Consider the following 14,319-nt stretch of genomic DNA (forward strand, 5'->3'; position numbering starts at 1 on the left):
TTAAAAAATTGACGTTTCCACTTGGGCGTTGGTGGCTCACGCCTTTAATCCCAGCACGTGGGGGGCAGAGGCAGATGGATCTCTTTGAGTTTGAGGCCAGCCGGGTGTACAAAACTACACAGAGAAACGCTGTCTTGAAAAACAGAGAGAGAGAGAGAGAGAGAGAGAGAGAGAGAGAGAGAGAGAGAGAGAGAGGGAGGGAGGGAGGGAGGGAGGGAGGGAGGGAGGGAGGGAGGGAGGGAGGGAGGGGAGGGGAGGGGAGGGGAGGGGAGGCTCGTGTTCCGTTAGAAATCATTGCTTAAGTCAAAGGGCGGTGCAGTAGCTTGTGAGTGGTGCAAATTGGAGTTTCAAGGTTACTTCGGGGTGACTGGTACACCAAAGGAATGCTAAGTTTACTCATTTTCATAATTTCCTTTGTCTTCCAGCTTCCTTTGCTTTCCGGAGCACTGAACACAGAGAAAAGTTTAGAGATCATGTATCATGTAAGTCAGAGGATTGCAACCTGTTTGGTTTATATAAGCAAAGCTTTCTTAAGGGCAGAAGTCCTCTCCTATTCAGATACATGCTGGCGACTGGCCACTCCTGGACACCACAGAAAGGCACGGTCTTCTGTGCTGCCCAGGGCCAGGCAGGCAGAGAGACTTTGAAATGGATAAGCAGAAGGCCCCTGGACAGGAGAGACTGGAGGGGCGCCCTGCCCCTCCCGTGTGGGCGCAGAAGCAGGTTGTTACGATCCAGGACTGAGGGTTAACGCCTACGACCTCACTTCTGATCATTGCGCAGATCCAAAGCTCGCCAATCCAGTGACCTGCTTGCTGGTGCTTTTCCTGTGTGTCTGGGACTTCCTGCTGCTGTTGCTATGGCTCCGGAGGGCGGGACTAAAGGCTGCCTTGCTGGGCTTGTCGTCCAGGTGGGTACACTTAGTACTTGTAATTCTTGAAGCCTGTGACTCCCATGTTTAATGCCGCCTGGCTTCCACAGGCTTTACCTCTTAGGCGGTTTGTCGAAGAGTCGAAGGAAAACTAGATTTTCATTCACCATGGTTGAATCTAGACTTTTCCGACCAGTAGATGGTAGTGCTGCTCTTTGCTGCCGCCTGCTGCTTGGTTTCTTCCCCCGCCCTTCACGCTTGAAAAAAATGCAAGGGAGTTGGTTTTTTCCCCTGCCTCTCCTTTCATTTTCCCCTCTTAGGTTTCTTCTTCCTTAAATTCAATAGAGTCCATGGGATTTTCAGTGGGGGTATTCTCAGGGTTCTTTTATCAAAACGCAATATATGTTTTGTGGTTAACTCCAACTACTTATTTTCTCTTTGTTGAATGTTCTGTTACTTCAGTTGTCTTGGCATGTAAGAATCCAGTTTTGTGTTGAAGTCACATACTGTTTGATTATTAGACATCAGTTAACATCACTGTAGAAAATTAGGAATCTAGATTAGGTGTCCAGTCACCATGGACACCTATACTTTTCCTTACAAGTTTTCCATTCCTAATGGTGAAAGAAGAGAAAGTTTTTCTGGAGATGGTTCTGGAACACAGATTTAGGTTACCCCAAATACCATGTTTAGATGTGGTAACAGTTTCATGAAATTTTATAGTAACAGACAGAGGAAATCACAGTTGAGGATCCTTTTCCAATCCATTTAGGTAGCCAAATTTGAGTGAGAATTCTATGAAAGAAATCGAGTCTGCAAAGGCTTATTGACTTTAAAACTTTGTGGGGCATGGTGGTGCCTGCCTTAATTCCAGTAGTGGTAGGCAGATCTCTGTGAGTTGGAGGCCAGCCTGGTCTACATAGTGAATTCTAGGACATCCAGGGCTACATAGAGAAACCCCGTCTCAAACAAACAAGCAAAAGCAAACAACACACTTGGGTGATGTGGGGAGGCTGGCATGCTGCACTTCTGGGGCCTGGTTGCAGTTTATGGGTGATCTTTAATCTACTGAAGAGCGGTTTCTTTCCGCTCTCTGTGAGACCTAACATCCTAAAAACACAAAACATTTGGGAGGAGTTAACTGAGCAAATCCGAATTTTTACCAACCGAAGGGTGAGAAGTACCGTCAGGTGGCACGGAAGGCTGACAGCAGAGCTCCTTCCACCTCGCTGTAGCCTGCCTGCCTGATGTGCCCACTGGTGCATCTGGAAAGGTGTCTCGATTTATGGGCTTCTTTGTTCTCTCACTATAAAAAGTGGATGAAATTGCTATCTCGTTGGAACATGGTATTTTGGGGAGATCTCAGTCTATGTTCCTGGACCATGGCAACTCATATTTGACTCCAAAATAAGCCACATCCCTTATTACTTTGAGGTGAGACCTGATTCTTTGACAGTGGTTATAGTGAGGGAGGAGGGGAGCTATAATGTAGGCATCAGATACTGTTCTTAGCTTTTGGGACTTAACTACAAGTCACAAGGATATTGAATCACATCTACTGAGTGGAACTCTATTTAGGAGTTATGATAGTCCAAGATAATTTGGCTTTAGTCCTGCAACATTCCAACTGTCTATAGCTTTGTACAATGTTTAAAATAGATGTGGCTTTCCCCCTGAGAACTTTATTTCTTACCATTTATTATTTATATAGGGTAGAAAGGTTGAAAACATTTTAAAAACCAAAGTACTTGTTAAACACAATGAAGTTCATATTGCATAGTAATTTCAACTTTTTTTTTTAAAAATGAGATTGTTAAGATGAGGTAGGTACTCTTCCTATTTTTTTATAATAATATGGTTGTACTATGTAGCCTTGGCTGGCCTGAAACTCATTATACAGACCAGGCTGGCCTTGAATTAGTTAGTTCTGGGAATAAAGCCACTGACCACCATGCTCTTATGTTTTTTTGAAACACAGTTGTTCACGTCTACTCGTTTATTTACCTTAGTTAATGCCTAGCTTGTTATAGAAGAGTAGATGAACAGCAGTTGAACATGGGTCAGTCAGCACTGACAGACTGGCACGTGCCATTCTGAAGGGGCAGGGGTGGCCTCCTTTTCCCTTAGCAGACTGAATGGGAGACAGATTCAGATCCCTAAAGCTGGAGTTGTGGAGATGGAGGCTAGGAGGCATCCAGTGCGGTAATAGACCTGATGATGAGAATCATGTTGGGACTCTGAAGTGGGTACACTCAGACAGAGAGAAGCCATGCCTTGGAAAGCATCGTGGTTCTGTGAGCATCCACTGAGTGAGGGGAGAGGTTATGCACCGTGTGCCAGGCCACAGCTATGTGTACAGCAGTTGTCTGAAGTTAATAGCCTCTGCTATGTTTGAAAATGAAAGAAAACAGGAGTAGTAGAGATTTCTAATGGTTTTTGAAATGACCCTGAACATAATGCTGCCACACTTATACTTTGATATGTATTTCTAGAAAAGTAATATCTTTGTGTCTAAGTTATTTGATTGCTATAGCGACTCTTTATATAACTATGAAGTACCTTTCATTGCTGTGTATATACCAAGGAATCCACTAGTCATTGTGTAGCAATATTGACTTTTCTTAAAGTAAAATGAAAAAAAATTGAAAGGGAGATATTCTTTCCCTCACAAAGATCATATAAATGCTGTTAAACTTCCTTTTATTTTTAGCATTATTTGTACTTGTCACCAGTAATTGAATTCCTTGATGCCTTACATTAAGTTACCACTGTACCTATGGACATACTTTGACAGGGTGGTCATTATTATAGTTTGTGGGGTTCCCAGCTGGGTAGGACTATTAATGGCTTTTCTTTCCCAGCAGCCTGCACAGTAGCTACCAGTAGGGAGGAAGCTCCCCACTCAGTACCAATTTGATTCCTCGAAGGCCTGTGGCCAAATAGTGTCTTCACCAAAAGGATTTTTACAATCAAGTTCTATTGGGCAACCAAGAGCAACAGCAACAGACTCTGTTGTTTGGGAGATGTCTAGGACAACCCAGACAAACAGCTTGAGGTGAGGTTTTTCATACCTGGCACTGGGGTTTTTATTTGGCAACCTCTGGCTTTGGGAGAAACATTATCCTTTCTGCAGGGTAACTCCAATTAAACTCTTTTACACTTAAATCAGTTTGCACTCCCACCAATAGCTAATGAGGACTCACCTTTTCTCACATCCTGCCCAATATTAATCTTAACCATTTCGGACTAGGGTAGATTAAATCTAAATGTGCTTTAAAGTGACATTTCCCCAACTAATGGCTAAGTGTATCAAATACTTTAAAAATGTTCCTAGCCATTTGTGTTTGTTCTTTTTAAAAAATGCTCTGTTCAGTCAGTTCCATAGCCCATTTTAAAATTGAGTTGTTGGTTTTCTTGGCATTTAATTTTTCTGAGTTCTTTCTGTACATTGGATACCAATTCTCTGTAAGATGTAGATGTGAAGACTCGTGCCTCTGCTCCCTGCTTCTGTGTGTTGACTCCAGTTAATCAACAGTTCCCTTGCAGTGTTAAAACCTTTTAAGTTGATTGTTGGCCCTATTTTCTGAGCAAGTCCTCTTCTGAGCCTGTCCTCAAGTACGTTCCCTAGAAGCTTCAGTTTCAGGTCTCAGGAATCACATTGAGACCTTTGATCCATTTGGAATTGAGTTTTGCACAGGGTGTGGATAAGAATCAAATTTTAATCTACATTTAGATACCCAATTTTCACTCTAATGTGAAATTTTGGCTTTTTGCCAAAAATCAGGTGGCTGGGCTAGGTAACCTGTATGAGACTAGACTAGATGGTTGTGTGGCTTGGTCTGCTTGTGGGACTTTTGGCACTGGGTGTGAGGCCTCTTCCTAATGCTTTGACTGACTTTTGGGAATCTGTTCCTGATGCTGGGTTGCCTTGCCCAGCCTTAAAACAAAGAGGGGAGCTTAGTCCTACTGCAACTTGATAAGCCATGCTTTGTTGGCACCCATGGAAGGCCTGCCATTTTCTGAACAGAGGCAGAGGAGGGGTGGATTGGAGAAGGGGGCAGAGGAGATGTGGGGGGGAGGGGAAGCATCAGTCGGGATGTAAAGTAAATGAAAAAAATTAATTAATAAGTTGAAAAAAGTCAGGTGGCTGCAGGTGCATGTATTTATATCTGGGTCTTCAGTTCTCTTTGCACTGGTAAATTGCCTGTGTGTGTGTCAAGTACAGTACTGTTTTCATTACTGTGGCTCTGTAATCTTTGAAATCTGGCACGATAATACTTTCAGTAGTATGTGTATTGCTCATGATTATTTGTGCTACTCAAGGTCATTTGTACTTCCATATGAGTTCAAGATTGTATTTTCAATATCCATGAACAATTACTCTAAAATTTTGATGGAGATTACACTGAATCTGTAGATTGCTTTTGATAGGATAACCAATAGTTTTTGCAGTATTAATCCTGTTAATCTAAATACATGAAGGTCTCTACATCTTTTGATGTCTTTAAATTTTTTCATTATTTTAAGGTTTTTATTTTACAGGTCTTTCATTTCCTTGGTGTATTAGTTATTTTTCTGTTGCCATGATAAAGTACTATTCCCAAAGTGACTTATGGAAGAAAGAATTTATTTTGGGATTATGGGTCCAGAGGGATAAAGAGTCCATCATGGCTGGGAAGCATAGCAGCATCAGGCATGGCAGCTGGGGCGGGAAGTGGAGAGGTCACATCCTAGCCATAAGCATGAAGCTGAGAGAGCATTGTGGAAGCCCAGCAAGGCCTTCAGCTCTCAAAGCCTTCCCCCAGTGACGTGCGTCCCCCAGAAAGACCATGCTTCTTCAGCCTCCCCAAACAGTGCTGCCAACTGGGGACCAAGAATTCAAATATTGGAGCCTATGAGGTACATTTCTCTCTCTTTTTTTTCTTTTTATGGGCTCTGTCTGCATATACACCTCAATGCCAGAAGAGGGCACCAGATCCCATTCTAGGTGGCTGTGAGCCACCGTGTGGTTACTGGGAATTGAACTTAGGACCTCTGTAAGAGCAGCCAGTGCTCTTAACCTCTGAGCCATCTCTCTAGCTTGACATTGCTTATTAAAACAAGCATAGTCGGTCAGGTTTATTCCATGGTATTTTGTTAATTTAAATTTAAGGATATTGTGAAGGTATGTATGCCTTTTGATTTTGTAACCTGCCACCTTGCTGAAAGTGTTTATCAGGTTTAGGGGAGTCTTCAGGGTCTTTCAGTTACAGAAAAAATATATGCAAATAGGAACACTTTCAGTTCATTCTTTTGTCTTAATGCTCTAGCTAGTCCTTGAAGCACTGTATAGAATTGGAGTGGGGAGCATAGATACCCTTGTTTTGTTCTGATATCAGTGGAACTTACTTCAACGTTCATCCATTTGGCTTTATGATGAATAACATATTATATTGAGATACATTCCCTTCATGCTAGTCTCTCCAGGGTTTTTATCATGAATAGGTGTTAGTTTTTGTCAAAGATCTTTTCTGTATCAATTGAAAACATCATGTATATGTATACATAAATGCTAATATGTACTTTATGTACTTTAAGGTTAATACAACATCAAATGAGCCACAGTTAACTTTTCAAATATACTTTGATGTTATTTGTTCTCCCCAGTTCTTCCTGCTCCTTCCCCAGTTAAAACTCCACTCCTTGCTTTTCCTATTTCCCTTTTCATATCCCTCCTACCCTACCATTCCTCTCTCTAGTGATCGTCCCCTACCACACGGTCCTTTTTTAAATCCCTGGTTACTACAATTACTCAAAGTTACATATTTACATCTGAAGATCTGGAGCTAGAAACCACAGATGACAGAGGCAACATGCAGTGTGTGTCATTCTGGTGTGAGTTACTCCACTCAATATAATATTCTATAGTTCCATTTACCTGCAAATTTTATGTTTTAATCTTTTATCACATACAGTGTTTACAGCTTTATCCTGTCAGGATGGGAGAAGCCTAAGTCTGGAAGTCCATTAAACAGAGGCTGACTTGGGTACTCTGTAGGGCCCTTAGTGGTCCTTCTTTCCCCTACTAGTCCTGTCTAGATACCTGCCCCTGTACCTGTACTGTTTCTCCTTACAGAGTCTTCTGGGACCGAAAAGCAGCCATTTCGTAGAGCCTGCTTTTGCTTTCCTTGTTTACCTATGCCCTTCTAGCTCTGCCTAATACCCTGTGGTAGTTTGACGAAGAATGGCCCCCATAAGCTCATATATTTGAATGCTTAATCACTAGGGAGTGACAGTATTCAAAAATATTCTAAGAATTGGGAAGAGTGACCTTGTTGGAGGAAGTGTGTCACTGGGGGTAGGCGTTCCAGTTTCAAAAACCCATGTCAGGTCCAGTGTGCCTCTTTCTCCCTACAGATAAGGATATTGCTCTCAGATACTGTTCCAGTGCCTGGTGGCATGCTGTCCTGCTCCTTGCCATGGTGATAATGACTAAATCTCTGCAAGCTCCCAATTAAATGCTTTCTCTCTTAAGAGTTGCCGAGGTCATGGTGTCTCTTCATGGCAATAGAACAGTGACTAAGACACATCCTCTCTCAGAGATTGATGCTGACTGCTGATGGAGGGTAGGTGTTGACTGCTCTACTTACTTTCTGCTCAGAGGAAGTGGAAACAAGAGGTGTCAGTCCAAGCGAGGGGTGGTCCAGCGCGTTGTGGCCAAATTCTAGTGGGCAGTGTATCTAGGGCTCCATCTGCAGGATCTTCTGTAGCTGGGGTGTGTGTTTACATATTTATGTATATAAAGATAATTTCAGTGACGTTATCTCACTTGGGGTACTAATGCTTCCTCGAAGAGCCATAGACTAACAAACCCCACAGTACCAAGCCTGAGAAACCTCCTTTCCCATTGTTGGTCAGGGAGTCTATAAGAGACACCCAAAACAGTATAGGCTATTGCTGTTGCCCTTGCCTCTTGGAAGTTGAAGATAAATCCCTAGTGTTGATGATACCTTACTCTTCAGACACAGGACTTGGCGGATTTGAGCTGTACCTGACCTGAAAGCCTCTTCCCTGAGGACTAACTTTCATAGTAATGGAAGGTGCTAGGCAAGCTGCTGAAAGAGGGAAGCAGTCAGTAGTGAGGCATATGACCAAAACATGGCCAACATTGTTAAGATACCTATAAATGTGCAATAGTGACACGTACATTCTGGTAGCAACCAACTGCTGTCTAATTGGACTCACAGCCCTGCTCAGCCATTGTCTGGTACTGTAAACGCAGCCAACTACCTGTTACTAATGAGGTCATGGCTCTTCAAGGAGAACCTACTGGTGCCATGTCTGGTAACAATAGTTAACTGCTAAGTGCATTCTAAAGATTTCTAAATATTTTTCCTTATACCCACAGATAAATATAGCTCTCACCCCTCATCAAAGAAGGTTCATTTTGGAAAAGACAAGAGACAATTACAGAAAACTACATCTGGTCGAAATGCAGAGAACAACTGATTGTAGGGTTCGTGGGACATCATAGAGGGGATGGAATGGTTTCAAAAACCAGAAGACTGGTAAGTTTGCTATGAGATTGTGTCTACTAGACGTGACACTGAAGCTACACCCATGATGCCTCAAAAACATGGCAAAATGGACGTAGATAATGACCACACCAATGGGCATGCTTACTTTGAAGGGAGAAATCTTTTTTTTTCTTTTTTTGGCTTTTCGAGACAGGGTTTCTCTGTATTGTTTTGGAGGCTGTCGGTCCAGCCCAGCCTCAAACTCACAGAGATCCGCCTGCCTCTGCCTCCCGAGTGCTGGGATTAAAGGCGTGCGCCACCACCGCCCGGCCTGAAGGGAGAAATATTAAGGGACTTAAAGAACTACAGGCAACTAATGAATGCTAAAAAAAGGGAGAATTAGTCTCCTAGGAATGAACCTCTAAGAAATTTGTTATCCACAAGGTGTCAACCCTGAAAATCATATACATACAAGTAACATTAAATAGACTCAGAAGATTGTATTTATGTATTTATGTATGTACTCTTACATATGTATATGAAAGAATAATAAGAGAGAGAGTTGGGGCAGACATGAGAGAGGCTAGAGAGAGTAGGAAGAAATGATGTAATTATATTTTAGATTTTTAAAATTGTAAAAAAAAAAAGAAAAAAGCATGTCAGAGAGGTGAAGCTCATCTCACCCCTTATCTCTTGCATTATTTTTGGTCTTCCTTAGGGGTGAAATGGCTCAGAAGTTAAGAGTACTTGCTGTTCTTGGACAGGACCCCAGCGATTCTATGGTGGATCTAAGTAGTTCTTTATATGCCTATATATTGAGAGCTTGTGTAGTTACTGATGTCTATAAAGTTTTGTGTGTGAAGTTTACATAAAAGGAACTAAGTAGGAAAGATGAGACAGAATTCAGATGAATATATCTTAAGCAGTCTCAATGATTAAACTGCCTGTTTCCTTCCCATCCCGCCCACCTCCCTTCCTTCCTCTGTTTTCCCCTTTTCGCCCATACCTTTCCTCCCGTTCTCAATTTCTTCCTGCCTTACTCTTTCCTTAGAGATGTGAAATTAGTCGTGTGGTTGTTCACCTGTTTTCTTTATTACTATCCTCTTGCCTAAAAGATTTCTTGTGCCAAAGGAATACTTCTGTGCCAAGTCCCTGTCACCTAAGAATCCCTGCGACCTAAGAAAAGGCACTGCAGCCAGAGAGAAGTGTGCTGAAATGTTTGCATATGGTGAGTATTCTGGTGTGTACTCACGAGGGACTGGCTGGCCTTGGACAGGATCCTGTTGCATTCTCCCAGGGGTTAGGTGGGTATCTTGACTGTCTCGAGAGCGTGTTGGAATCAGGAAAGGAGTGAACATCAGTCTCTGCAAGGCTCAGAGAATCTCATGGAGATTGCGCCTACTGAAAGGAGATGTGCTCTACAGTGACTGCTTATCATTGCTCTCCTTGCCAACATGGACATAGTAATTTGGAGATGGGGTCCTTCATAGCTGTTGAGTGGGATACTTTCTTATGTTTGAGGTGAGCAAGGACATGTCTTTGATCTACTATACAATAGCCCATCGAGCAGCATGTGGCAGGTGTGGAGTTCAAGGTCAGGGCTTGGCTTTCTTAAGCTGTGTAACTGTCCTCATCCCATATGTGGGGGAGGAGTCAGGTCACTATGGGGAAGCAGATGTCCAGAACATAGGGTTTGCTGACCTGTTTGGGCAGTTGAAAGTGCTGCGTTATTGTTGAAATGAATGGTGACTTTGGGGCAGCAGAGTGTGGCTTTCTGTCTGCTTTCAGCCCTCTTTCCCACAGTATACTGTAACAGCAAAAGAAGAAAGGTAATATTTGTCTTTCCCATGGGACAGATTGGGAGCAATAGAAGTATAATAGTCTAAAACATATTAGAAGACACTTTCTAAGAGCAATTTTAGGTTATTCTTAAAGATACTCATTAGGAAATTCATTGGCATACATTTCTATTTGACTTCTTTTGCTGCTGTTAAGAAAAATGTCTAGCAACAGGTATGCAATGATGTCAAAGAGAAACCCTTTCAGTATTACCAAAGCGAAGTCAAAGAAATGTTCTCCTTCACCTAGAGCTTCTTTATTCCCATTAGGATGGTCCACCCTAGAGTAACATAGCATCAAACAGACAGTTCCTTAGCGTCAGGGATTTTGTGCTCTGGTGTGTGTGTGTGTGTGTGTGTGTGTGTGTGTGTGTGTGTGTGTGTGTGTGTGTGTTGTGTGTGTATGTCTGTGTCTGAGTCTGTGTCTGTATACAATTAATGGGAGTTTTATACATGTATACAATGAGAGATGATTATATGTAAATCCAGTTTCTTTTTCTAATTTCTGTCATGTTTCCCCAGGATGCCCCTTCTTAACTTCATGTCTGGTTTTTGTAACCCTCTCAGCCCAATTATTGCTTCCCATAGGAATCCTATAAGTAAAAAAAAAAACAAAACAGTGGTTCTCCCTGTCCCTGCAGCTATCAGCTGCCAATAGCTTTTCTTCTTTAAGGGGTGAATCCAGAAGAACATCCCTCTCTGAGTTTGGGCTGGGTTGATCTTTTGCAGGTACACATAGCTTCTGTCAATTTGTGACTGTGGTCACCATGTCATGTCCAGAAGGCAGCATCTTTTTGCAGTGATAGCAGTCAATGCAGAGATGCAAGGTTGGTCAGAATGCCAAGAATAAGAGAGTATGTGGGATTTACAGAGAGGTGGTGAGATGCAGTTTGGGTGAGTACAATCCGTAACCAATGATGATGGTCCTGGTGAGAACGGTAAGAGACGTTTACCATAGTGCATACTTGTATGTAGTCGGCTCCTCGGGCAGTTTACACATGTGTGTGTGTGTGTGTGTGTGTTCCCCCTTCCCCCTTTGTTTGTAATAACAATTAACAACAACAACAACAAGAAAAACCAAGCCATGAATTTGAAAGAGAGTAAATAGGGGTATATGGGAAGGTTTGAAGGGAGGAAAGGGAATGGAGAAGTGTTTTAGTTATATTGTAACCTCAAATATAAAAGGAAAAGGAAAATTAACAACAGTGAATTAACTTAAGATACTAAAAGGTGAACAGATAAAGAAAGCAGGCTGGGCAAGCCCTGAGGAGCAGCACTCTTCCATGTTCTCTTTTTAGTTCCTGCCTCCAGGTCGCTGCCCTGACTTCCCTAGAAGATGGACTACAAACTGTAAAAAGAGGTAAACCCTCTCCTCCAAAGTCGGTTTGGTCATGGTGTTTTATTACAGCAGTGCACACCGTGAGATTTCAGGTATGTAATTCTTCCCATGGATCAGGCCTCAAATCCAATCAGAAAATAATTGGTTACTTCCAAAGCGATCTTGCCAGTATTGGACAAGTGGGTGCATCTTGCCTTCTAGGGTGTTTTTAATAGTACTCAGGTTCAGAGCTGGGTAACACTGTTGATGTTTTTCCCCCACAGCCTGCATGGGACCTTCCAGAACTATGAACACCAGCCAGCAGAGTGGAAGCTTCCAGCTTACTTTTATTGTGATTTCTTTATATGCTGTGTCCAAAGTCTGGTTTCTTCAGTAACATAGTCTTACCATCTAGTTCCGGTGGGTGACCTGCCAATGGCAGTTTTGGGAGCCTCCAGCCAACAACTCAGAAGGAAATAGCCCACAAGTGGTATTGAGATTTTTCTTTCAAAACTCTTTTGGGAGCAGTATTATCCATTCATTTAGGGTACCTTCATTCAAAAATTTTAGCTCTCTAATTGGACTTAAGCCCTGTTCAATAGGGGGGAAATCATATTTGGTACTGAAAATCTAGCCAGCTACCCAGGGCTACTGAAATCATGCATCTTGGAGGACAACCTACAACCATCACTTTACTAAGCCATCATAATACCTAACTATATTCTAAATTCTTATACTCACAGTTAAGGGTAGGCCTCTTTCCCTGACCATCAATTTTATTTCTTTGCAACAGACATGAACTGTTATAGAAAAGAACAACCCATCAAACTGCAGAGTTGTGGAACCCAGTTCCAGTGGATCCATCTCCAAAACAACTAACTGCATGTTAGGCTCTGGGAATATTTTGGAAGAGGGGCAGAAAGAATATAAGAACTAGAGGATAGGAAGCAACCTATGAGGCCATGTCTCCTAGTAATGCCGGAAGTTACCCATAATGTGTCAGCAATGTGACTGCCCACATATGAGCAGAACAAGGACAACAGTACACATGCCTGACTGGACTGGGGAAAGGCACTAGGCCTCAGCCCTATACTAAAAACATAGGAAACTAAGGAATACTGGGAGCTGTAGAAATACTCTTCCACAGAGAAAAGCACACCAACTGTTTATCCCATACCAAATGATCAGTCCTGGAGACAAATATACAAGTAACATGATAAAGACTAAGGAGCTTATATTTAGAAACATATATGCATATACATAAACACATACACATATGTGAAACAAGTTAATTAAATAAGCTATTAATTTGAAAAAGAGAAAGTAAGGGTATATGTGAGTCCTTGGAGGGAGGAAATGAAGGGAAGGGAATGTGAACTATAATCCCAAAAAAGAAAACAATCAAATCTTTCAGCAACCAACTAAAGTTGGTGACTTTGCATGTGTGTTGCCCGTGTCCTCAGGCTTGGTTGGCCCTTTCCCACCACCCACTGCCCCTGGCACACTCCCTCTTTAAGCCTTTCTAACCTCAGTGTTCCCCCTACTCCACTTTCATGTCACAATCATCTTGCTTCCCTGCCCTCAAGACCTCCTCTCCTGGCTCCTTTCCTGTTCCCTGAGTTCAACAGACACCAACTCCTATTTAAACACAGAAATGTAAAACTATGAAGCTAGGATCCATGTGGGAGAGGACATATGCAGCTTCTGTGGCCATCTTGGCAAGGATGCCCCAAACGTACCTTGGAGAACAGGCAGCCATTCTCATTGACACACAGTCCTGGGGAAACTAGATATAAACTGGTAGAAGACTCAAGCTGGATCCTCAGCTCTTATCCTGAGAAATATCAGTTCTAAATGGATCAAAGACCTTCCTTCATATCAGACCTGCAATTCTGAACATGTCAGACACAAATATCAGGAAATTCCTCAAGAGAAGGGAATAGCCAAGAACATTCTTAAAAGGTTCAGTAGGTCAGGAAATGGTCTTCATGTGTGGAGGGTGAGATTATGAGGAATTAACAACTTTCTCCACATCAAAAGGAAGCAAACTGAGAAAGTGAAGAGACAGAATTCTGAATGGGTGAAATATTTGCTACATATCCATCAGACAGAAAATTAATGAGTATAGAGATAATTCCAGCAACTACAAAAGGACCAAACCACTGAAAAAATGAGTCACTAAACCTAACACATTTCTCATGCATACTACATGACATGCATATAAACAAGGCAGAGGCTGTGATAAAGTGGAAAAAGGAGACATGCTAGGCAGGGGTGGCGCACGCCTTTAATCCCAGCACTCGGGAGGCAGAGGCAGGCTGATCTCTGTGAGTTCGAGGCCAGCCTGTCTAAAAGAGCTATTTCCAGGACAGCCTTTCCAAAGTCACAGAGACACCCTGTTTGAACCCCCCCCCAAAAGAATAAGGAGACTAGTAGGTGGAAAGAATGCGGATGAAGAGAAGGGAGAATGCATGAGGCAGGAAAATGGTTAAGATGCATTTTATATTTGAGCACACAAGGTATTAGATCCATAGCTATTTGCAATGTTTGTACACCATTTCAGAAGGGGTGAATAGGTCTGGACCCCCTCCTCAGGTCATGTTGGTATCCAGGAGTCATGCTGCAGCTGTGCCATGCTGACCTGGGTGGCCTGCAGTGCCACCCGGGCCCATGGTAACCTCTGGGCATGGGCTGGTGCAGAAGGCCATGTCTGGGTCTGTGTTAACATCCATGACCCATGTTGCTCTCCAAGGTGGCACAGATGCCCAGGTCTGGGCTACCACCTGTGGACATGTT

General features: G+C 42.7%; 1 long non-coding RNA gene across 6 annotated transcripts; it reads left to right on the forward strand.

Moving 5' to 3' along the window:
- The first annotated feature begins 298 nt into the window (after nt 1-298).
- Nucleotides 299-12,944, forward strand: LOC106022031. 6 transcript variants are annotated; one of them, XR_002385131.2, is made up of 6 exons: nt 299-482; nt 784-910; nt 8,259-9,595; nt 10,935-11,032; nt 11,504-11,636; nt 11,808-12,010. It is a non-coding gene; the product is annotated as an uncharacterized LOC106022031 (long non-coding RNA). The 6 variants fall into 6 exon arrangements; XR_005876758.1 differs by adding an exon at nt 12,317-12,944 and having other exon boundaries at nt 8,259-11,636; nt 11,808-12,013; XR_005876762.1 differs by having other exon boundaries at nt 8,259-11,032.
- The last annotated feature ends 1,375 nt before the right edge of the window (nt 12,945-14,319 follow it).

Source organism: Mesocricetus auratus, unplaced genomic scaffold (assembly GCF_017639785.1).
Source record: "Mesocricetus auratus isolate SY011 unplaced genomic scaffold, BCM_Maur_2.0 Super-Scaffold_100003, whole genome shotgun sequence".
NCBI lineage: Eukaryota > Metazoa > Chordata > Mammalia > Rodentia > Cricetidae > Mesocricetus > Mesocricetus auratus.